The sequence below is a fragment of the Cydia splendana genome, chromosome 2 (assembly GCF_910591565.1).
Source record: "Cydia splendana chromosome 2, ilCydSple1.2, whole genome shotgun sequence".
NCBI lineage: Eukaryota > Metazoa > Arthropoda > Insecta > Lepidoptera > Tortricidae > Cydia > Cydia splendana.
This window is the reverse complement of record NC_085961.1, coordinates 28,772,926-28,799,677: the sequence shown is the minus strand read 5'-3', so window position 1 is coordinate 28,799,677 and position 26,752 is coordinate 28,772,926. Positions and strand designations below refer to the sequence as shown.

At 44.9% G+C, this 26,752-nt stretch overlaps 1 pseudogene; it reads right to left on the bottom strand.

The window, feature by feature from the left end:
• Positions 1 to 26,752, bottom strand: part of LOC134801410 (uncharacterized) — a 56,709-nt pseudogene that overhangs the window by 16,463 nt on the left and 13,494 nt on the right.

Sequence of the window (26,752 nt, the reverse complement as noted above, 5' to 3'; positions counted from 1 at the left end):
TAAAATCCCTGAACCAGTATATGAGAACGTCCCACTTCAGACTATTCAATCATTGTCACATGCACAACTTTCTACAAACCGGAGACTGGTTAGCCAAATTCGACTTGAGCCAAGCATACTACCATGTCCCTATTCTAGATCAACACAGATGCTTCCTTCGTATAAGCTATCAAGGTCGGCTGATGCAGATGACATGTCTCCCGTTCGGAATATCTGTAGCTCCGAAAATATTCGCGACCTTATCAAATTGGATAGCGCACTTCCTGAGATCGTGTGGCCTTCGCGTAGTAGTCTACCTAGACGATTTCCTAATAGCGAACCAGTCGAAGAAATCCCTTCTAGAGCAGGTATTGATTGCCAAATCAACCCTAATAAATTTGGGCTGGCAAATAAATTACCAGAAGTCCGTCATGATACCCACTCAGATCATAGAGTTCCTAGGCATCACGTGGAACGCGCGATTCAACTCCCGGTCTCTGCCAGCAAAGAAAGTAAGCGCTCTGCGTCGCGACCTGCAGGCCTGTCTTGCTGCCGAGTCGCTCACGGTGAAGAAGACCCAACGTATCCTGGGCCGTCTCAACTTCGCGAACTTCGTGGTCCACAGAGGAAGGCTACACTGTCGCAGTCTCCAACAATATCTCGGACAGCTACGGAAAGCCCCGTGTCACCTCCCTCCTCGTCTTCCGCCTGCAGTTCGGCAGGATCTCCAATGGTGGATCGACAACGCAACTCAACAGACCCACATTCACGAGGAGGTAAGAACGACGAACTTTATAGTCACGGACGCATCGGACCACCAGTGGGGAGCAGTCGTCAACGGAAAGCCGTTATGCGGTCCGTGGAGCCACCAACAGAAGAATTGGCACAGCAACCTCAAAGAGCTATACGCAGTATTCGCTGCGCTGTCAATAGAAAGCCAAAACTTAAGGAATTCCCGGGTGGTGCTACAGACGGACAACCGGACCGTTGTAGCATACATAAAAAACGAAGGCGGGACGAAGTCTCTTCCTCTCCTACAGCTGACGCGAAAACTTCTAACGCTAGCGGACCGCCTACGGGTCAATCTGGCCCCTTACTACCTACCAGGTCGGTACAACCCCGAGGCCGACGGACTGTCAAGGGGACACTTCGTAACCGAATGGCACCTGCGCCCAGAAGCCACGGAGAAAATCTTCGCGCGCTGGGGTACCCCGTCCATCGACCTCTTCGCCTCCGAGAGCGCTCACGTCGTGCCACGGTATGTTTCAATCGATTCGCTCGACTCGAACGCCTGCTATCACGACGCATTCAGCAACTACTGGCACTACGACCTGGCGTGGATATTTCCACCTCCCAGCCTCCTGCCTCGCGTTCTACATCACCTCAACACCGCGTCGGGCCTGTTCATCGTGATAGCACCCAAGTGGAACAGACCTTTCTGGAGACCAGACCTAAAGAAGAGAGCTGTCAAGCGACCATTGAAAGTCCACAATCTTCGGACGGTCCTAGTAGACACATCGACGAACCGCCCTCCTCCACAAGTCAACGACTTAAGCATCGAGGCCTGGCTCCTTTCGGGTGGGATGCTGTGACACCGGGCTGGTCGGACCAGGAGAAAAACCTACTGATGTCCCATTGGCGTGCTTCTACAATAAAAACTTATACACCCATATGGAAAAAATGGTCATCGTGGTGTACCAAAAACCAGATCAACTGCCAGGTACCTCCACCCAATGATGTAGCAAGGTATCTCGCACATCTATTTTTAACAGATAAGTTAGCTTACCGGACGATACTAGTTCATAAATCCGTTATAAGTGCTGTGTGTGAACCATTATCGGACTCTAAGCTTTCCTCAAACGCCCTGATTAAGAATATTTTAAAAGCAATATCGGTAGCGAGACCACCGCCTCCTAAACCACCAGTTTGGGACGCGAGACATCTAATAAAATACCTTAAAAATACTAGTCCTGACTTGAATAGCTTGTACGACGTATCTAGAAGAACTGCCGCTCTTTTACTACTAGCATCGGGTCGCAGGGTCCACGACCTTACCCTGCTACACTCTAGCGGGGAATATTACATAGATAACCTTCAATCTATTACTTTGCGTCCAAAATTCGGCTCTAAATCTGATAATGGGTCTTATCAACAGTCTGATTGGACTCTACTAGAAGCACCGGAACAGAATATAAGCCCAGTATTCTGGATACGTCAACTTATTAAAATTACAGAAAATGTCAGGGAACACTGCTCTAACTTATTTGTATCAACCAGAGCCCCATCCAAGCCTGCCTCGCCCACGATGATTGGAGGTTGGCTTAAACGTCTCTTAGCAGAGGCTGGTATTGAATCAACTCCGGGTAGCTTTCGATCCGCGGTATCATCCTTAAACTGGCTGGAAAAATATCCAATCAATGATATTTTAGCTAAAGCTAATTGGCAAAACGAATCTACCTTTAGACGTTTCTACCACCGGGATATCCGCGGATCGGACGCGAACTCAACTGAGAAGTCTCTGTCAAATTTATTTAAAGTTTGATTCTAACCTAGGGTTACATTATTTACCAATTACCTATAATACATAATTATATTGAGTTACTGCGATTACATATGTATGTTACAAATACTATGCGTATGTATTATTTTCCTAGCCAGTAAGTGTAGCCCTATCGCTCGCGCGCCCGCTGATTCGCCACCAGGAGATAATAAACAGGTCTCAATAAACACCTCGGACGTAGAACGGAACACATAATATAAAAATTTTACCTTCCAATAAAATTGATATTATGTTTCCTGAGACGTCCGAGGTGAAAGTAATGTCTTCCTGGTAGCCCGTTTTATACCGACGGTACTTCTCCTCAACAATGTAATGGCGGCGAAGCGAGGCGCGCGTGCAGCTCTGTTTGCAGGTGGGGAAGCGGAATCTACGTCACGGCGTCAGGCGGAGCGACTACATAGACGCTAGCGGCATCTATCGGCCGACTGCGGCGTAACTCTCTCAATAAACACCTCGGACGTCTCAGGAAACATAATATCAATTTTATTGGAAGGTAAAATTTTTATATTATCTTCAATGTAACGTCATAATATCATTGACGTTGCCTTAAACATAACAAAATTCAATACATTGCGTCTTATAATTAAACTTTAAAGTGTATTAAAAATCAAAACAAAAGTTATTTTAACGGTCCCTGAACAAATGTTGTTCGGTATGAGGAGTACAGCCTACAGTTATAGTGTAAATAACATTATTTACGGTATTTGACACATTATGACTGACGTATATAGAGATGTAACTAACGCAAATCGATTATCACAGCAAGCGATTACGATTGGATGGCACGTAGACTGAGGTATCGAATTGTGACGTAAAATGAATTTTTATTTGAGATTTAAATAAAGCTAGAATTATATGGTTTTCCCGCAAGCTACCGGTATTTAATACACCGACCGAGTAGGTCGCACCCATTGTCAAAATTGAAACTAACTGGGGATCTATTTTAAAGTTTATTTATGTTATTTCTGTGTCAAATTTGTTGTCTGTTAAGTGACGATAAATATATCCATATTTACAGTTAATTATCCACCTTTTCCTTATTTTTATTAAAAGAAAAATGAAAAATTCATATCGATTTACTTAGACGACTACCGATTCATAACGGTGGTGTCCGGCCAACCCTAAAATTAAAAAAAAAAAGACGTAGAACGTAAACGTTCGCAGTGCAGTTGTTTTCCTTTGTGATTTCGATGTGCAAAACATTTTACGTAGTATTGCTGTTGTGAGTGACAGACGTCAAATACCGCAAATAATGTTATTTACACTATACATTTTTTACTCATGTAGGCATCGTACCATAGAAAAAGAGTGCCCCAGGCACCGTTAGTGAGCCGTGGCAGGAAGCCTGGACAAGTTCTAGCCTCCTAAGGCCCAAGGTCCTACCTATAGTACTTCTTCAAATCAATGAAATTTCAATCATATTCAATTGGAACAGAGTCGCTTTTGCATTGTTTTGTTCAATTTTCAAACAACGCAAAATCAACTCTGTTTCTTACACTGTAGGTTCAAATTTCAGTGGCAAATTTTGGATTTTCATTTTGTATGGCTGCGCCTTAGGAGGCTAGGAAGATAATAAAGTGAATGGTACGGTACCTGGCAATAGTGTTTAAAGCGGCAACTGTCTTGGCTTCATTGGGACGTGCACGTAGCAACTCGCGCAGTGCTGTTTTTGCACTCGACCTGTATCATAATGCTATATAAATAAGGTTCATTTTGTACTGCCCCCTGTTTATAGTCTGTATCTTTAGGTATTTAAATAAAAGTAAAAAAAATACATTTTCGGGTAGTTATAACATTTATTGGTTAACCGACCAATTACAAAACCGCCCGGATCTGTCACTGAACGACCTTTGACTTTAACGTACATTATTTTACCGTGTAATGTTTTCTTTTACCCTCAAATGGCTTAAGGAGCCATTTGAGGGTAGATTTTGTTTACTTTTATTTAAATACCTAAAGATACAGAGTATAGATATGTATAGTACCTAGTGTAGGAGTACAAAACATATTTAAACAGGGTGTTTTTTCGGCGTTTAACTATATCTACATACTACGACACCTACGCTCGAAATCAAGGAAAATCAATATAGACAATTTTATTTCGCGATCTTGGGGTTGGTCCCATAGTAAGTTGTTAAATATGATCCCCGAAAGTCATAATAAAATAGGTTACCTGTTTTCCGCCAGTCCTCGAGTGGCGTTTTCTGAAATGGGCCACTCACAACGTCCCTGAAACAAATTAATTATACCGCCTTAGAATCAGAATCAGAATCAAGCATTTTATTCGTGATAAACTTAAAACTAAGATTACATACAAGAGTATAACTAAAAACTACAAATATTAATAAAATTGGTAAGCGTTAAAGTTTACCACGAAATGGGCTCGCCTCAGCATAATACTGACCCGAGAGCCAGCGCTGATCTTCCGGCGAGACCATTTGTGGGCCACGAACGCAGCCGTACGACACGGCCCTATCATAAGCTGAACGCACGCCTTTGCAGCAGTGACCGACGCCATCTTGTCTACTGTCTATGGCAGTAGCTCAAAATTACTTAGAAATTACTTTCATCTATAGGGTATTTGACTGTATTTAAAAATATATATATTTTACGCCATGTAAGAAATAAAGCACCAGAAGATTAATAGAGAAACTTTTTATTTATTAGAAAATTTATATTTTAGAATCCGTATAAAACTATAAAGAGTAGGTAATTTGTTCGCGACGTCACATGCTAGTGTTTCATATAAAGTCCATAGTAGCAAAATCGTTTTGACAGTTCGAAAAAAGAAACTGATTTGACTAGTAGTCAAATACCCTATTGCTTTGCTATTCCGCCAACAAACTCTGTAGACCACGGGAACACACACAGATGTCAGACGGACAGACTCCTCACCTGTAGCTCTAGCACGACGACCCCGCATTTGTTGGGGCATGTCTTGCGCACAGACTTGTTTTCCGGTAACGTAGACTGGAGACCAGCGGCCATAGGTTGGTGTCCAATGTTGCGATGCGATTCACGTCTGAAGACCACTGTCTGGGGGACACAGAGACAGACTGACAGACGGACATCCTCACCTGTAGCTCTAGCACGACGACCCCGCATTTGTTGGGGCATGTCTTGCGCACAGACGGTAGTGTTTTCCGGTAACGTAGACTGGAGACCAGCGGCCACAGCTTGGTGGCCAATGTTGCGACGCGATTCACGTCTGAAGACTACTGTCTGGGGGACACAGAAACAGACAGGCAGACAGACTCCTCACCTGTAGCTCTAGCACGACGACCCCGCATTTGTTGGGGCATGTCTTGCGCACAGACGGTAATGTTTTCCGGTAACGTAGACTGGAGACCAGCGGCCACAGATTGGTGTCCAATGTTGCGACGCGATTCACGTCTGAAGACCACTGCCTGGATCAAAAAAAACAACAGACGTATGAAAAATTAAAGGGTTGAATACGTGAGTCGAAGATTACTCGACATTTATTTGAAATGAAAACTTCTTTAGCAGCAGTGTGCACTTTTTGAGGTGGGGAAAAAATGATAAACTCGAGAAAGCGTAACGCGTAACTCTTTCTTTCTACCGCGCGGCGAAAATGTATGCCTGAGCCTGCTGTTTCGTTTAACGGGGCAGGGCGCTTGCGTGACGTCACGTGTGACTGGCAATGTCATTGTGTTTTTCTTTTTTTGATTTAAATGCCATCAAGTGAGTTTCACTCAAACTGGTATTAATATAACTGTAGTACTCGCGGTGATGTGCTTAGGGATTTCAAGTAATGCGACGAAATAACGCTAGATGGCGTTAACCTCAATTATACATAGTGCTGCAGACATTTTGCACTAGATGGCGCTGTTATTAATATTTTGAGTTACATATCGTTGAGTTTTCACTTCTGCCGGCACTCCCGGAGTGCACCCCGTTGTTTTTTTTTTAGGACATTCTTACACAGATTGACTAAGTCGTCCACAGTAAGCTCAAGAAGGCTTGTGTTGTGGGTACTCAGACAACGATATTTATGATATATTGGATTGTTTTCTATGTATTTAAGTGTTTACTTAAATACATAGAAAACAACCATGACTCAGGAACAAATATCTGTGTCATCACACAAATAAATGCCCTTACTGGGATTCGAACCTAGGACCATCGGCTTCACAGGCAGGGTCACTACCCACTAGGCCAGACGCCAGACGACCGGTCGTCACAATTTCTCGCTCCATAATGACGAGCTAATAGCATAGCCACCAAGAGGATGCCAGTAAAGAAGCGTGGGCGGGGTAGACCCAGGAGGAGATGGCGAGACGACATTGACACCTTCCTTTACAACTGGCCGGAGGAAGCACAAAATCGGGAGTTATGGCGAACCAGGGGAGTGGCCTTTGCCCAGCAGTGGGACACTCAAATAGGCAGAAATAACGCTTCAACGCGTTGGCGGACCAAGCAACACGTACTCCCGTTGAAACTACTCACTCGTTATGGAGCGAACAATGGACAATATTTTGTTCATTAGTAGTTTTGTGTAATTTCTCAATGGAAAACTGCAAAATGGCACACTAAAGTGGAAAAGGGAAACACCCACTTGATATTTTGTTTCCAGTTCTGTTTTTTTTATGCTTTATAATGCTCTGGTTTCCTAGGAAAGCGGTGCCGTCATATAGCGGCCGGCTCCATACAAAATACTACTCATTCTTATTTAGCCATATTATTTTATATGGAGACGGCCGCCATATGACGGCACCGCTATCCTAGGAAAACCGAGCTTTCGCGTTATAATATTATATGCCCAGTTTCATGATTTCTTCCGTACGGGACCATACTTTTGTTTTTTATTAGAGAAATGAGAAGGATAGGGATGTAACGATACGTGATTTTGCCGATACGACACCGATACCGATTTTTGAAGTAAATAATCGGCGATACCGATACAGATACCGATATCAAAGGCATAGTAGTTAGTTAATAAATCAAATTAATAAGGAACTATATACTTAATATGCAAAAAACATGCTTATGTATAATGGACACTCGATTTTGTGAAGTGTGAAAAACTGTAAAAAAAAAACCATAAAAAAAAAGCGAAATCAAAATCAAAGAAAGCATTAACTTAGGTAACCATCAAGTAATTAAAGCAAAAGTAAATCAAATCAGTAATTATAATTATAGTTCGCTTTTGGTAGATTTTTGTTAAGGAAACAAAGTTTATTCAAATTATTAGCAGCGTCGATTGTTTCGCGTGCTTTTCAAACTGTGATATCGGCTGAATTTAAATCGACGATGCCGATATATCGGCCGATATATCGGTATCGGTATCGTTACATCCCTAGAGAAGGACTATGAGTAATTATTTACCTGGCAAAGGTTTCCACGGCGGCCAAATGCTTGTCGACTAGCATATAAAGCTGACGCGGGTGGTCGAAGTCAACGTCACCCACTGGCGAAGTGATTTGAAGTACCTTCGCCCTGTTAACATAATAGTTTATTATAATACAAGAGCGAAAAGATGGAAATTCGCAACGACTGGCAATAAATTGAAATTTAATTTTAATTTAAATCGACACGAGTTGCGTATTACCTTTCCGCGTATGTATTGTACAACGCTTTACAGTACATATTTAAATTTTCAATATAGGCACGTATTGTCCTTAATCCCGCCCTAGGGCGGTAAAGTAGCACCATATGTATTGTAAGTGTAATAACACGAAATTCAACCCGAATTTACGCGATTAAGAGAAAAGATGATTTTTGGCTGGCAAATAAGATTACTTGTAGATTAGATTTATTTTCATAATAGCATTACATTATAAATAATTTAGAGGAAGGAAGGAGGATTTTTTTTATAGTTAAAGTATGTGAGGGGTTGGTATTGTAAATATTGTTCAATAACATAAAAAAATCTGTATATATAAAAGTTAGTCACGAAATAACTCCTTGCCTTGGCAAGGTTCTCTGAGCCTAGAATCCTTACAGACATTGGGCTACGGGTTAGGTAAAATTAGTACTCACTAACTACTACTAAGATTTACCACAATGTCAATGACACACTTTTTAAGCTAATTTGCAGATTTCTTTCAATTTCTCATAATTCTTCACTACATTTAAAGGAATTTGTGAATTTATATAGAAAATTCAATCTAACCTTTTCTCAGATAGGTCTTTGATCCTAAAAATCCGCTGCACGGCGCTCTGGAGCGGTGTTAGAGGGGGCTCGGGAGAAGCCGGTCGTCTCGGGGCTCGCAAATCGTCGTCCTCATTGGAGCGAGCGGGACGGATAGAGTTTAGATGCTCCGCCCATGCTGTGTTCAAGGCCTGCAGTAGAAACAAGTGCAGGGTATTTAAACCATATTTTAGGGTGGTATTCCACCTATCCAATTTATTTGTCCAATGTGTATTGCGCCTCACATTTTGCTTTAATGAGAGAGTGAGACGCACTAACATTGGACATGGTGGAATACCACCCTTAAACAAACTTACTTATGAGGCGATATCATACATATCTAAAAGATTTTCCCAGAAAACTCGGAATTCTAAAGTTGATATTCTATTGGCGCGTATGTGGTCGATAAATCGTACTATGCCTGAAAAAGGGTTAAAAAACTGGCCAAGTGTGAGTCGGACTCGCGCGCGAAGGGTTCCGTACCATTACGCATAAAACGGCAAAAATCACGTTTGTTGTATTTATTTTATTTTGTTTTTAGTATTTGTTGTTATAGCGGCAACAGAAATACATCTGTGAAAATTACAGCTATCACCGACTCATGAGTTACAGCCTGGTGACAGACAGACGGACGGACAGACAGACAGAGAGTCTTAGTAATAGGGTCCCGTTTTTACCCGTTGGGTACGGAACCCTAAAAATGATCCAAACGCACAAATTTAGGGTGTATGGTCCGGAAGGTATATTCCATACTTACAGCGGCCGGTATGAAGCGAGCAATATCAGCGTGGTGCGGCGTGGCCCGTAATCTGTCGCCCGCCTCCAGCCAACAACTGTATTCACGTAGCATTCCATACTTACAGCGGCCGGTATGAAGCGAGCAATATCAGCGTGGTGCGGCGTGGCCCGCAATCTATCGCCCGCCTCCAGCCAACAACTGTATTCACGTAGCATTCCATACTTACAGCGGCCGGTATGAAGCGAGCAATATCAGCGTGGTGCGGCGTGGCCCGTAATCTGTCGCCCGCCTCCAGCCAACAACTGTATTCACGTAGCATTCCATACTTACAGCGGCCGGTATGAAGCGAGCAATATCAGCGTGGTGCGGCGTGGCCCGCAATCTATCGCCCGCCTCCAGCCAACAACTGTATTCACGTAGCATTCCATAATTACAGCGGCCGGTATGAAGCGAGCAATATCAGCGTGGTGCGGCGTGGCCCGCAATCTATCGCCCGCCTCCAGCCAACAACTGTATTCACGTAGCATTCCATAATTACAGCGGCCGGTATGAAGCGAGCAATATCAGCGTGGTGCGGCGTGGCCCGCAATCTATCGCCCGCCTCCAGCCAACAACTGTATTCACGTAGCATTCCATAATTACAGCGGCCGGTATGAAGCGAGCAATATCAGCGTGGTGCGGCGTGGCCCGCAATCTATCGCCCGCCTCCAGCCAACAACTGTATTCACGTAGCATTCCATAATTACAGCGGCCGGTATGAAGTGAGCAATATCAGCCTGGTGCGGCGTGGCCCGTAATCTGTCGCCCGCCTCCAGCCAACAACTGTATTCACGTAGCATTCCATAATTACAGCGGCCGGTATGAAGCGAGCAATATCAGCGTGGTGCGGCGTGGCCCGCAATCTGTCGCCCGCCTCCAGCCAACAACTGTATTCACGTAGCATTCCATAATTACAGCGGCCGGTATGAAGCGAGCAATATCAGCATGGTGCGGCGTGGCCCGCAATCTATCGCCCGCCTCCAGCCAACAACTGTATTCACGTAGCATTCCATAATTACAGCGGCCGGTATGAAGCGAGCAATATCAGCGTGGTGCGGCGTGGCCCGCAATCTGTCGCCCGCCTCCAGCCAACAACTGTATTCACGTAGCATTCCATAATTACAGCGGCCGGTATGAAGCGAGCAATATCAGCATGGTGCGGCGTGGCCCGCAATCTATCGCCCGCCTCCAGCCAACAACTGTATTCACGTAGCATTCCATAATTACAGCGGCCGGTATGAAGCGAGCAATATCAGCGTGGTGCGGCGTGGCCCGCAATCTATCGCCCGCCTCCAGCCAACAACTGTATTCACGTAGCATTCCATAATTACAGCGGCCGGTATGAAGCGAGCAATATCAGCGTGGTGCGGCGTGGCCCGTAATCTGTCGCCCGCCTCCAGCCAACAACTGTATTCACGTAGCATTCCATAATTACAGCGGCCGGTATGAAGCGAGCAATATCAGCGTGGTGCGGCGTGGCCCGTAATCTGTCGCCCGCCTCCAGCCAGCAACTGTATTCACGTACCATTCCATACTTACAGCGGCCGGTATGAAGCGAGCAATATCAGCGTGGTGCGGCGTGGCCCGTAATCTATCGCCCGCCTCCAGCCAACAACTGTATTCACGTAGCATTCCATACTTACAGCGGTCGGTATGAAGCGAGCAATATCAGCGTGGTGCGGCGTGGCCCGTAATCTGTCGCCCGCCTCCAGCCAACAACTGTATTCACGTAGCATTCCATACTTACAGCGGCCGGTATGAAGCGAGCAATATCAGCGTGGTGCGGCGTGGCCCGTAATCTGTCGCCCGCCTCCAGCCAACAACTGTATTCACGTAGCATTCCATACTTACAGCGGTCGGTATGAAGCGAGCAATATCAGCGTGGTGCGGCGTGGCCCGTAATCTGTCGCCCGCCTCCAGCAAACAACTGTATTCACGTAGCATTCCATACTTACAGCGGCCGGTATGAAGCGAGCAATATCAGCGTGGTGCGGCGTGGCCCGCAATCTATCGCCCGCCTCCAGCCAACAACTGTATTCACGTACCATTCCATACTTACAGCGGCCGGTATGAAGCGAACATATCAGCATGGTGCGGCGTGGCCCGTAATCTGTCGCCCGCCTCCAGCCAACAACTGTATTCACGTAGCATTCCATACTTACAGCGACCGGTATGAAGCGAGCAATATCAGCGTGGTGCGGCGTGGCCCGTAATCTGTCGCCCGCCTCCAGCCAGCAACTGTATTCACGTAGCATTCCATACTTACAGCGGCCGGTATGAAGCGAGCAATATCAGCGTGGTGCGGCGTGGCCCGCAATCTATCGCCCGCCTCCAGCCAACAACTGTATTCACGTAGCATCCTAGGAAATAAATGTTATTAGGAAATAGTACATTATATTTCTATATTATAATACGCAAAATATGTCATGTCACGATACGAGTCCCGAGATGCCTTGGCTTGGATGCAGTTTTCGCAATGAATTTAGGTCAAAGGGTACGATATGATTGTATGGACGCTTAATTGTTAGATCTATTTGTAGCGTCCCACTGGAAAAGGTACCTTATGGCGGTTGGTGCTTACGCTTTTATTAGCGACGCCCCAATACTAATGCGGTGCTTCGCGACGTAAGCGCCAACCGCCGTAAGGTACCTTTACCCGTGGAAAGTCACATTTTAGCATGCCATTAAACGAAATGGCAAGGTAAAATTTTCATTAATTTTCAATGTGACTGAATCTAAAATAAAGTCAATCCACACTTACTTTTCAGCACCCTCATGATACGCCAACATATTCACATTCACCCTCCTCCTCTCCTCACCCTCCGACACATCATCTATCTCACTATCCGTCTCACTCTCACCCGTCAAATCACCAATAGAAGTTATTAGTAATAGTACAGTATGTAGTAAAAGACTTACTTTTCAGCACCCTCATGATACGCCAACATATTCACATTCACCCTCCTCCTCTCCTCACCCTCCGACACATCATCTATCTCACTATCCGTCTCACTCTCACCCGTCAAATCACCAATAGAAGTTATTATTAATAGTACAGTATGTAGTAAAAGACTTACTTTTCAGCACCCTCATGATACGCCAACATATTCACATTCACCCTCCTCCTCTCCTCACCCTCCGACACATCATCTATCTCACTATCCGTCTCACTCTCACCCGTCAAATCACCAATAGAAGTTATTAGTAATAGTACAGTATGTAGTAAAAGACTTACTTTTCAGCACCCTCATGATACGCCAACATATTCACATTCACCCTCCTCCTCTCCTCACCCTCCGACACATCATCTATCTCACTATCCGTCTCACTCTCACCCGTCAAATCACCAATAGAAGTTATTAGTAATAGTACAGTATGTAGTAAAAGACTTACTTTTCAGCACCCTCATGATACGCCAACATATTCACATTCACCCTCCTCCTCTCCTCACCCTCCGACACATCATCTATCTCACTATCCGTCTCACTCTCACCCGTCAAATCACCAATAGAAGTTATTAGTAATAGTACAGTATGTAGTAAAAGACTTACTTTTCAGCACCCTCATGATACGCCAACATATTCACATTCACCCTCCTCCTCTCCTCACCCTCCGACACATCATCTATCTCACTATCCGTCTCACTCTCACCCGTCAAATCACCAATAGAAGTTATTAGTAATAGTACAGTATGTAGTAAAAGACTTACTTTTCAGCACCCTCATGATACGCCAACATATTCACATTCACCCTCCTCCTCTCCTCACCTTCCGACACATCATCTATCTCACTATCCGTCTCACTCTCACTACCCGTCAAGTCACCAATAGACGTCGTCGGTAACAACGTCTCGGGCGAGCTAGACTTAGACTTAGACTCTTTAGGTTTAGATCTATTCAATAAGCTTTTGAAGGTTTCGGATTGATTGTGGTGGTGGAGAATGGTTTCGTGCAGACGTTTCTTTAGTTGAGCCAGGGTCCGGGATTTGACGAGGCCGGAGAAGAATAGAGGTCCGATTGGCGCTGGGTCTGAGCTGCAAAGAAAGTGAAATATAACACTTATAATACCTACTTAAATCTGTCAGTTCGGCGAGAAAATACAGAGTGGAATTTCTTGTTGTATTTGTCTTAAAGAAAAAAAATATTAAAATTTTTGTTACCCATAAATACCCATTTATAAGGCGCTTTGTAGGGTTTCGTAGTCACCTAGAAACCCTTATAGTTTCGCCAATTTCGCTATCTCTGTCTGTCCGAAGCTTTGCTCCGCGATCGTTAGTGCTAGAAAGCTGCAATTTGGCATGGATACATAAATCATGCATAACAACAGAACGGTAAAATAAAAACTATTAAAACATGTTTTGGGGTACCTTCCATACAAAATGATTTTTTATGAATTTTTTTATTGCTTTGTCCCAATAGTGTGGGGTATCGTTGGATAGGTCTTTCAAAACGAATAAGGGTCTACTAAACTATTTTTTGATATAGTTAATATTTTCGGAAATAATCGCTCTGAAAAAAAAAATTGACCCCCCCCCCCCCTTTAACTCTTGAACCCTGGGTCAAAAAAATCGTGAAACAAAACAGTCACCATCAAATATGTCAAAGCGGCCAATGCAAGGTGTTCACAAATATCTGAACTAACCTTCTTTTACCGAGACGTCCGCGTTCAGATATTTTTGAGCAGCTTGGCGGCTCTGATGGCAACTGTACAAGGAACTTACGAGATATTGGACGAGTGGAGATACAAGTGCATCAGGAGCCGCCAAAGAGGCAGAGATGGATGACCCGCCGGCGCGAGCAGAGCCGCGGCAGTTTGATGTATTACCAACTCGTCCGAGGTGATACCGCATCCTATTTGCTGTAATCAATAGTAGATTATTAACCAAGGGATGAAAGGCACTCATTTCTTCCGAGGTAGTTTGGCGCTCGAACGCAGTGAGAGCTCCAATAGTCCGAGGCTGAAATGATGCCTTTCACCCGAGTTAAACACTCTACTTTTCATTTCGAATACGAGGAAAGTAAAATGCATGGGTTTTTTTTAAACATGACTAAGTATAAATATTTATAGTATTTTTTGCGGGTACTTGCAAGTCTTGCAACTAACAATTTAGGCAAAAGTATCGTTATTTATAAAATGGGGAGTCAAATATCAGAATTAAAATTGTATAACAAATCCATTTATATCAATATAAAAAAAATCGTACTTGGAACCTTAAATGCTCTAGTGCAGAAACGTATCATTTTCTGCTTAGTCCAAGTATCGTAAATGACACTGTGAGCTTTGAAATTGCAAATGATTGGTGAAAACTGTGCGTACCGGGCCCGTACTCTCTTAAAAACTCATACAAAAGCGAAACTATCCGAACGAATTCCGTATACCCAGTGTTATGTCACTTTAGGAGCGGCGCCCATCCTGTATAAATCACCTTAAGAGCGTTCATCGCCTATCACCTCATCATCATCATATCTATCATATCATCATCCACGAGAGCATTGTCCACGTGTATCTTCTGTCCATGTGCGCGTTGCTCTGCAAGTAACTGTAACTGTCTCGGGAACAGAATGGGTAGTTCATTCTGCGCGTGCGCCGCGAGTAACGCGCTTGCGCACGTCAGCGGCGCGTGGGCAGCATTGTAGACCAAATGGGAGATTACTTCGCTTATTGCTACCCTGTATGTCACATCCAACGCGGCAACCTGTATACCCACCTTCAGAGCATTGTCGACATGTATCTTCTGTCCATGTGCGCGTTGCTCTGCAAGTAACTGTAACAGTCTCGGGAACAGAATGGGTAGTTCATTCTGCGCGTGCGCCGCGAGTAACGCGCTTGCGCACGTCAGCGGCGCGTGGGCAGCATTGTAGACCAAATGGGAGATTACTTCGCTTATTGCTACCCTGTATGTCACATCCAACGCGGCAACCTGTATACCCACCTTCAGAGCATTGTCGACATGTATCTTCTGTCCATGTGCGCGTTGCTCTGCAAGTAACTGTAACAGTCTCGAGAACAGAATGGGTAGTTCATTCTGCGCGTGCGCCGCGAGTAACGCGCTTGCGCACGTCAGCGGCGCGTGAACAGCATTGTAGACCAAATGGGAGATTACTTCGGGATTTAGCGCCTCCTAAAAATATAATTTTTTTTTAGCGTTGACAGAAAAGCATACAGCCCGCCTGATGATAATCGTTTACATTATTCTATGGATGTTTAGATTTAAGTATCATTTGCAGCTAACATAACGCTTAACTTAACGCACGAGAAAAACGAAATGTTTTTTTAAACGAATGAGAAATACTTAATTGCCCCATGTACCATCACGCTCCGCGATTGTTGCGCCATTTAGGATTCTAGCTAAATTGGTTGTTCAATACTTACGCTATAGAATTTCCAATTTAGCAAGAACCCTAGATGGCAAAACAATCCCATGTATATAGTACAGACCTGTATGTTATAGTGGGGCGTTGTCAGTAGCAGAGCATCAGCGGCCGCCAGCGGAGCGCCCGTCAGCCCCGTGTGACATAGCGCTTGTAGCCACGTCGACACTGCCGCGTCTCGGTCCGATGGGGAACTAAAAGTTTTATTATTTCAAAAAGGATCCAGAAGCCAAAGTACAAATCACTCATCATCAATACTTAAGAGCGCTCTTGTCGGTGGAGTAATCGCCACTCTTCTTTTTGTTGTGCCAGCCTTTTAACTCCCTCGTACGACACGACAGAAACTCTACCTCTTATTTGGCTGAGATACGTGAGCCTGGGCCTTCCTCTGCGTCTTTTCCCCTCAATCTTGCCCTCCAGGATGTTTAAAAAGAATCTGTCGTGCCGTATCAGGTGGCCAACCATATTGCCCCTTCTGTTAGCTATTGTATCTAACAGGCTTCTCTTCTCTCCTGCCATTCTACAAATCACTACACCTTATAAAACAATGTCCCCCGCCGCGTCTGTCTGTATGTGTGTGGTTATGTTCGCGATAAACTCCAAAACTACTGAAAGGATTTTCACCCGGTTTTCACCTATCAATAGAGTGATTCTTGAGTAATAAGGTTTAGGAGTATATTTTGTTAAGGTTTTGTGTAACCCGTGCGAAGCTGGGGCGGGTCGCTAGTGCTTCATAAAGCAGATTACGAGGCATCGTAAGCGTTAGCTTCGGTTCCGTTTCTTATCGTAAGCATGAGTATCAAAATAGTAGAGGCGTTTACATTGCGAACATTTATGCGACAATAAAGACACAGGCGCTTGCTAAAAATGTCTTTAACCGGGAAAAACGAATAACTGAGCGTTTCTTTTATTTTTTGCCATTTTATATATTGTGGCCTTTTTTGCCATTTTTTGTGTTATTTCTAGTCAGGATCGCGAGCCCTTTTCATCCTTATAGGAGAAAAAAAGGTGACCTAAAATTTCCATACATTTTTCAACGTTTCCTTTTTGTTACCGCCATACAAAGTGTATGGGGAAATGGTAACACAATAGGAAAAAAACTCTGGGACATTTTTTTATCCCATTAGGATCGAAAGAGCTCGTGATTCTAAGTAGAAATAACACAAAAGTGGCAAAAAAGGTCACAATATATAAAAATGGCAAAATATAAAAGAAACGCTCAACTATAACATTTTTACACGCGTAAAAATACCTCACCGCTGAATCAACCAAAGGAGCCGCGGCTGGCCTTCACGAGGCCTCATAATAACGTCTGAGAGAGATATAGCTATATTTTGCTGGTTTACGATATATACTTAGTTACTCTTACAATGTATGAAGTAACACCTCCTTTTAATAATCAGGTAAAACCTATTGAAAGATAAAATATTTCACGGAAACGCAAGAACGTATCTTGCTATTTCAGTCAGTCTCGGTACAAAAAGTATTGAGGTTGACGGAAGTAGCATGACAAATACGAACGTTTCCGAGATAATACGATGGTAAATAATTATGCAGTACATCTGTAATGTTAATATCATGGTCTTGCTGAGTCGTTTACGGTTTGGATCTCAAAATAATCAGGTTTGACGATTAGATGATCTTTTTAGGGTTCCGTACTCAAAGGTTAAAAACGGGACCCTATTACTAAGACCACTGTCCGTCTGTCTGTCACCAGGCTGTATCTCATGAACCGTGATAGCTAGAGAGTTAAAATTTTCACAGATGATGTATTTCTGTTGCCGCTATAACAACAAATACTAAAAATAGAATAAAATTAATATTTAAGTGGGGCTCCCAAACAACAAACGTGATTTTTTTTGCCGTTTTTTGCGTAATGGTGCAACTCGCACTTGGCGGTTTTTTTATTTCGTTTTTAGTTTAGGAACTCCAGGACGATATTAGAGATGGCACTTACGGCTGATTTTCTACATGGACTAGCATCCTTCTCAGCAGGATATCGGGCGTGGCGGCTTTTTCGCCGCGCGCCCATTGCACCAGCGACTGCGGCGGCGCTAGCAATGTGCTAGTCAGCGATGAGAACCTGTAAACAAACGGTGGACACTGTAAAGCTAAGGGTGGTATTTCATCTGTCCACTATATAGGTCCAATGTCATTGCGTCTCAATCTCTCATTAAGCAAAATGTGAGACAAAGTACACATTGGACAGAGAAATTGGACAGTTGGAATACCACCCTTATCCATGAAAACTATAAATGTGAAAATCGTTAGGTGACAATGACAACCAAAACTCATTACCACCACAAGTTCATAGCCATAGTGAACCATATTAGTACCAAAATAAAGTCGATTTTTGTTTAATATTTTTTTAGTGATTAGTGAGTTTTGGATGTCACCCGACGAAATTAGACTAGTTCAATGCTAAGAATATATTGTATAAATATGGGTGTGTCCGGCGCGGCGACAAATGTGCGGCATAACTTTAGAGCGAAACAGGCTATGTATATACTCACTGTGGTGTGAGTGAGACGGACGCTGGCGAGTGCATCATGGCGGCCATGACGAGCGGCAGCGCGTGCGCGGCCGCCGGCGCGCGCGCGGCCGCCACGCGGACCACCGCGGGAGCACCGTACTCGCAAATCTATAACATACAAATGAATCAAAATAGCGTCCGTTGATGGCTACTCTTTATGAAACGACCTTAGACGACCGGTCTGGCCTAGTGGGTAGTGACCCTGCCTATGAAGCCGATGGTCCCGGGTTCGAATCCTGGTAAGGGCATTTATTTGTATGATGATACAGATATTTGTTCCTGAGTCATGGTTGTTTTCTATGTATTTAATTATTTATATATTGTATATATCGTTATCTGCGTACCCACAACACAAGCCTTCTTGAGCTTACGGTGGGACTTGGTTAATTTGTGTAAAAAAAAATCCTATAATATTTATTCATTTATTATTATTTATACGTCAAAAACGTGCAACGTTTCGTAAAGAGAAGAAAATCCGTTATCTAACATCATAACGTAATATATCCGTCATAGTATTTAGTTTCTCGGTGCATTGGTGTGAACTGTAATGCCGTCTAAATAAATGTGTCAATAAATAATATGTGAAATATGGAGCACTGGTAGCCTAGAGGGGAGCGCTGGTGGCCTAACGGTAAGAGCGTGCGACTTGCAATCCGGAGGTCGCGGGTTCAAACCCCGGCTCGTAACAATAAGGTTTTCGGATTTTATGTACGAAGTATCATTAGATATTTACCAGTCGCTTTTCAGTGAAAGAAAACATCGTGAGGAAACCGGACTAATCCCGTTAAGGCCTAGTTTACCCTCTTGGTTGGAAGGTGAGATGGCAGTCGCTTTCGTAAAAACTAGTGCCTACGCCAATTCTTGGAATTAGTTGAAAAGCGGACCCCAGGCTCCCATGAGCCGTGGCAGAAGGCCGGGACAACGCGAGGAAGATGATGAAAGTATATGAAATATGCAGCAAGTGTAATCGGTACTCACCAGTGGCAATGAATGTCCCCAAGAACTGGACAGCACCGCGTAGGCCTCCGCAAATACATTTTGCGTGTGCTCAGGTGGCGGGGCGTCCAGCGGCAGGCGCCAGATAGACCTGTACAGGACAAGTTTAACTATTCCGATATCTGCTATACGATTATACTACTTGGTAGTCTTGGTACCAAAAAGTAATGGTACCAAGAAAAATTGGTATTGGTTAAGTATTTCTATCTTAAGACCATTATGTAACCATATTACTGCGAATAAACTATTTGTATGTATTATTGGGGGTTAAAATCAGTTTAAAAAATACGTAACAGTCTTGGAAAGGTTATGAACCACTTATGTATTTATTTCACTAACAAAACAATGTACTTTTAGTTCATATTTTTTTTCTTTATTATTCCAACTGTCACACATGACATACAAATGGATAGTTGATCTGCCGCGGTACAGGCCTAGCTTAGTGGACCCATGGAAATTCTGTATTATGTAACCCATGTTATGCACCCACCCGATGTCACATCAACTTCTGTATTGTACTGTTCTGTTTTGTGTGCAAGAAACTTATTTTTATATATTTTTTTACTTATCAATATTATACCTATGTACGCGCAGTCGGACCAGTACGTTCCATGCCCAGTCCGGCGCGGGCGACGGCAAACCGCACAGCCACGAGCCAATCGTCAGCTGCGACTCCAACGACAGCCCACTGGGAACAACGCACATTAGACTGCAGACTAGTGCAGACAGAACGGTAATAAAGTAAGGACGCTAAGCACAAATAATTTCGTACGTTGACCCGCCTGTTGCTATGACCATCGCACGCGGGTAATTATATTGCTGTCCCGCCCCTGATGTCGGTGGTCAATGCCATCGTGCGAGCGGGAACTGTGGGAACAGGCGGGGCTGTATACGAAATTCTTCGTCCTTATCATATCATATCATATCATATCATATCATATCATTTATTCAGTAATAGTCATACATTGTCATTTATATATACAATTCACTTAATGAACTAAGGATAATATAGAATTAACTAAAAAAAATTACATGTCAATTTGCATAATAAAAGATGGAATGTTCATATTTTTATATAAGTAAGTAAAAAATTAATAAATGTCAGGTCTTATTGCTCTCGTTAATAAACTCATTATCGTCCTTGCTTTAGACATATCTCTCCAGGCGGATCAAGTCCAATGGCAATTGATTGGAAATTGTACATATTATGGTGACATTCGTTTCTTCTTAATAGAAAGTCTCCACCTTATTGTCATCACCTTATTTTTGACAAAAAAACTTTTTAAAGAAATAAAAAAAAAGATTTATATTTCCGCCATGGTCTAATAAAACATGGTCTTCCATTCCCAGAGTGACACGGGCCTACGTCACAATAACATTGCCACTTTATTTCAACATAACATGTTACATGGGTACATTATACCTATGGTTAATAAGTTAAAATATTTCTTTATAATTTTATAATTTTCATTTATATGTATTTTAGCTTAAATTTTACAATAACACGTCATTTTTAATTTATTACATTAGATTTGTTTTATTTTACTATGTTTCTACATGAATAACTTAAAATTAATGCCGTTAAAATAATTTTCACCGTTGGTTAAAATTCTCCCACATTTCAAAGTTTGAGAACCTGTAAACAGCATGATGACGTAGGCGCGTGTCAGTTAGGTCATACGCGAATCTCGGAATGGAGTACCAGGCGGAGTATATTATTATACCATGATTTCCGCCATCTTTGAAGAACACTTCAAAATGGCCACCATTGTTTATTGTATAAACTCACTCGTAAGGTGTATAACTGAGTTCTTGTAACAGACACGGCAACAGTTGCGGGCTGCGTTGCGACCAGTCGTCGAGCACGGCGCGTATCTCGCCCGTCGACGGCCGCCATTGTTGAAGGCAAAACGGTTTCAAAATGGCCGCCGTTGGTTGCAGTGGTTCCACTGGAAGATAAAGAAACATGAAAAATCTACACGATATTTCATGAGCAGACTAAAACAAAATGCGCAAATAAATCATTCTAAAAAAACTTCGATTCGTCGAAGATTTTACTGATAGATTTCATACACTGTCTTTAAACGTGTCACGCCCGTATAGTGCCACCACTGCCACAAGATGGAACTCTTATCACTAAATTTCCTCTATGTCTGTTGGCTGTACGTGTGTACGTACTCAACCTGTCAAATTTACGTCGAAAGGCAAAAGGTAAAGTCGCTTTGGTAGAATAGGGACAAATTACTTCACTTCTTAGAGCATTTAGTAACTGGAGACGCCTTGGCTGTCATTTTCTGTACAAAACAGTCTGCCGATTTCTGTGGGGGAGGGGCACGTCAAATGTATGGCTATTTGTACATGATTTGTACGTAACGTACAAATAGCCATGTCAGATAAACGTCAGTCCATACAAAAGTTTGCACATTAGGGAATATTATTAGGCAAAGCTCTGCGTAGCACCACTAGCACATACAGTAAACAAACCTCATTGACATCATCAATGACACATCATGCGTCACTAGGTCAATCACATGGCCTACCGTGAAACACGACAATCGAAAGTTCGGTTTCTGCCTCTCTATCAAGAGTCATTCTTACACTTACACTTACGCTTACATTAGAAGAGTCTTATTCGATCGATAGAGAGGCAGATAAAGAAATTTAGATTTTCGCGTTTCCCGGTAGGCTACCTACAAACAAACCGCCTTAGTGCATCAATGTCATGGTGAAAACTAGTCAAAAAACTGTTTAAGGCCTAGTATGTATTAGTTACTCTATGGTTTACTAAACAAATTAGTGCTGCTCCCTGGCGGCAGAACATTGCAGTAATACTCCGTATTGGCAAGGTTTTCGGCAGAGTGGTAAGCTCTTAAAGGCGACTCCAGTTACTAAATGCTCTAAGCTTCACTTACACCAAAGACATATGTAACTTCGTATAAGACGAATAAAGTCTAAGGAAAAAACGTGCCTCGGAATTCAAGTAAAAGTCATTCTCGAATAGATGGCGCACACACCTTTAGCCTATCCTCGGCTAGATGGCGTGACGACAACGTTTCATATTTAACAATTTTAACACATAGATATCAGTGAATGAACATGGATCGAAATGATATAAAAATAATAATATCATTTATCCATATATATACATTTTTTGATAACTTTATACGTTTTCATTTTGAGTTTTAGTCGTGTGTCGATAGATGGCAGTAAATTTACAGTGACTACAAAATTTACAATGACAGGACCCCTCTATACTATCTATTCTTTTTGCTTACACCAAAGACATATGTAACTTCGTATAAGACGAATAAAGTCTAAGGAAAAAACGTGCCTCGGAATTCAAGTAAAAGTCATTCTGGAATAGATGCCGCACACACCTTTAGCCTATCCTCGGCTAGATGGCGTGACGACACCGTTTCATATTTAACAATTTTAACACATAGATATCACTGATATCAGTGAATGAACATGGATCAAAATGATGTAAAAATAATAAAATCATTTATCCATATATATACATTTTTTGATAACTTTATACGTTTTCATTTTGAGTTTTAGTCGTGTGTCGATAGATGGCAGTAAATTTACTGTGACTACAAAATTTACAATGACAGGACCCCTCTATACTATCTATTCTTTTTGCTTACACTGATGAACGTAGGCTATGCTATGCACCGCCCTGGTGTATAAGTAGTCGTGTCGCGCCAGCACTTTGGGGAGACATGCTCGAGCCGCCTCCATACACGAGCCGTCGCAGTGCCTCTTTGGTTTTAGTGCCACCTGCCAAAAGAGATTCATAGATTAAAAATAATTTAAGTTTTGTGAAAACATTGTTATGGCAGGTGTCCGGACGTCTTTGCAATAATCCAGTCTCATTGTCCACCCAAACTTTAATCCATAGACCGGTATACTGTTCAATTTTTCTACAATACTCGTAGTCCCAATGCCTGCTGAGACCGGTTCATGGGTGTTTATTGTTGCGCCTGTGAACGGGTTCCAGCAGGCGTTCTACATGACATTAAAGCTCTCCAAATTGCCTATACGTGTTGGATCTATAATCCCCACGCAAACCTATCCAAAGACCGGGATTCATAGGCCCGTGAAATCCAAAATGTAAGTTTAATATTGGCAGCACAATCAACATACAGAGAAAGATCCCTACTGCTGAAAGTGACGAATAATGAAACTTGAATTTTTTTTTTAATATTATTATTTATGTGTCAAAATTATGTCTATTTCGTTCAACACCCCGGACGTCTATTATTTACGAGATGGGTTTAGGGGGAAGTCGAGCCATATCTCTCACGTGGGGGAGGAGTAGAGTGAACCAATATGAAGTTTCTTCCGCGAGCTACAATGTAAAATGACGAGATAAGTCAAATCTCACCAGATGTCACCAGAAGGGTTGGGAAATAGTTAAATTATGAATAGGCCCAGTAATGTTTTTAACATTTTTATACAAAAATACACAATAGAACCTAACTTTATTTCCTACCCATAATGAATGGTCATGGTCATGGCATAATCATATAGTTATATAATACCTGTACAAGGAAATCGACGACCATGGCCGGTATCTCTGCACTCTCCTCGCAACTTGCGACTTGTGAAGCGACGTGTACGCACTGCCCGCACGAAAGAGACAGCGATAGCGATAGACAGTCTATCACCAGTGGTTGTTTTTCTGTAATTTAAAAATAACTAATTATGTAGGTATAGGAAGCGGTGGTGGCCGAGTGGATATGACGTCCGACTTGCGAGCCGGAGGTCGCGGGTTTAAATCCTGGCTCGTACTAATGAGTTTTTCGGAACTTATGTACGAAATATCATTTGATCTGATCACTAGCTTTTCGGTGAAGGAAAACATCGTGAGGGAACCTGCATACATCTGCGAAGAAATTCAAAGGTGTATGTGAAGTCTCCGATCCGCATTGGGCTAGCGTGGGGACTATAGCCCCAGCCCTCTCGCGCATGAGAGGAGGCCTGTGCCCAGCAGTGGGACGTATATAGGCTAAAATTATTATTATAAATTATTATGTGTTCCGTACTCTACGTCAGAGATGTTCATTGAGAGAGTAACGCGATCGGTGACCGATAGATGCCGCTAGCGTCTATGTAGTCGCTCCGCCCCACGCCGTGACGTTGTTCCGCTTTCCCTCACTGCAATCCGTTGCTCGCTTCCCGCGACTCGCCGCCACCATGTCATTGTTTCGTCGACCGTCTGACCGATGGTCCGCAAATATTTTTTTTGCGTATATTTTTGCAGCATGGTGTTTTAACATTTCCGATCCAAAGCTCGGTCGATTAAATAGTGAGATATAGCAGAGATCGCTACTACATATTAGTCTTTTGGCGGTCTCGCGATCGAAGTCATCGAACGGTGCTTTTCGATTCTACCCACTTTTTTCTTGCTAAATTAATTTTCACATTCCATGCTGCTAAAATCGTTACCGTTAACTCGCATTTTCGAGATCGAAGTAGGAAGTGCGTCAGTAGTTTTCGTTAACAAGTGGTAACGCAAGTCGCTCCGCATCGGAGAGGGAACGTGCGGTCATCGTGCCGGCGGCGGCGGGGGCGGCGCCCGGGCGGCGCGGAGGCGGGCAGCCCGCGCGCGCCGCTGCCGGGTGCCGCGCTTCGCCGATAAGGAGGTTTGGATTGTCACGAACCATCCGGTGAGCCAGTTTAATGATATTCTAGTTTTATTGGCGTTCAGAAGTTACTTCGACACTAAAGGACGGTTCTCGGGCAGGTCGTATTAACCTGGGAGTACCTCGTGTCGTTAGCTGCGACGCGACCGGGGCTCCCCTGTCCCGCCCGGGCCCCGGCCCCCGCGCGCCGTCGACTTTCTTCTGCTGTCGTCCAAGGTGACCCCGAGACGCCGCGACGCCCGAGGTGTCGCGGTGCGGGGTCCGCGGGACGCCCACTACTGTTGCTGCAGTCGCGATGCGGACGCTTCCAGTCCGCGAGAGCAGTCGCGGTGCGAGCGCTTTCAGTACGCGCCCGCTCCTGTCCCGCGCCCGCTCCTGTTGCTGCAGTCGCGGTGCAGACGCTTCCAGCCCGCGAGAGCAGTCGCGGTGCGGACGCTTCCAGGCCGCGCCCGCTCCTGTTGCCGCAGTCGCGGTGCGGACGCTTCCACGTCACACGCCCGCTCCTGTGGCTGCGGGCGCTTCCAGTCCGAAGGACTCCGAGAGACGTCACACGCCCGCTCCTGTGGCTGCGGGCGCTTCCAGTCCGCGGGACTCCGAGAGACGTCACACGCCCGCTTCTGTGGCTGCGGGCGCTTCCAGTCCGCGGGACTCCGAGAGGCACACGCCCGCTCCTATTGCTGCGGTCGCGGCGCGGGTGGATCGCAGACCTCTCGATCCCGTCCTGGCGCCAAGGTGAAGGCGGACCGCTTCTGCGTCCCGACTGCTCGAATGGAAGGAAGGTAAGTTACGTGGAAGCAGTGGAAACGCTACGAGTACAGCGACGATCGCCGCGTTGGTTGCCGTCCGTCATGACGTCGCTGGTTACCTACGCGCCGGTGGTGGCCACCACGATGGCGCCGCCGAGGGCAGCAGTGTCACCGTGATGATGCGTGCAATTACGAGCCAGCCATCGGCGCCTCCCGTGCGGGTAACGTCCGTCACGCGCACCGGCGCCTGTCGAGCTGGCCGCCACGACGGCGCCTCTCGCCTCACGCACCTGAGCCTGGCGACGGTGGCCGCCACGATGGCGCCGCCCGCTCGATGACTCTGCCCGCCACGATGGCACCGCCCGCCTCACGACGCACCAGTGCCTACCGAGCTGGCCGCCACGATGACGCCTCTCGCATCACGCACCGATGCCTCCCAAGCCGGCGGCGGCGGCCGCCACAACGGCGCCGCCCGCCACGATGGCACCACCGCCTCGCGCACTGGAGCTTCTCGAGCTGGCCGCCACGATGGCGCCTCTCGCCTCACACCAGTGCCTCCCGAGCCAGGCGGCGGCCGCCTCACGCACCGGTGCCTCCCGAGCTGGCCGCCACGATGGCGATTCTCGCCTCACGCACCGGCGCCTCCCGAGCCGGCGGCGGCGGCCGCCACGATGGAGCCGCCCACCTTACGCGACAGCGCCTCTAGAGCGGGCCGCCACGATGGGTCCTCGCCTCACGCACCAGCGCCTCCCGAACCAGTGGCGGCCGCCATGATAGCGCCGCCCGGCCTCACGCACCGGTGCCTCCCGAGCCGGCCGCCACGATGACGCCTCTAGCTTCACGCACCGGCGCCTCCTGAGCGGCGGCGGTTGCCATGATGGCACCGACAATCACGTCGAACCTGTCCACCGATGCTGCAACCACGACGATGTCGTCCCTTGCAATGGCGCCCATGTTCTGTTCGCAAGAATACCACCGCGAACTTACCTG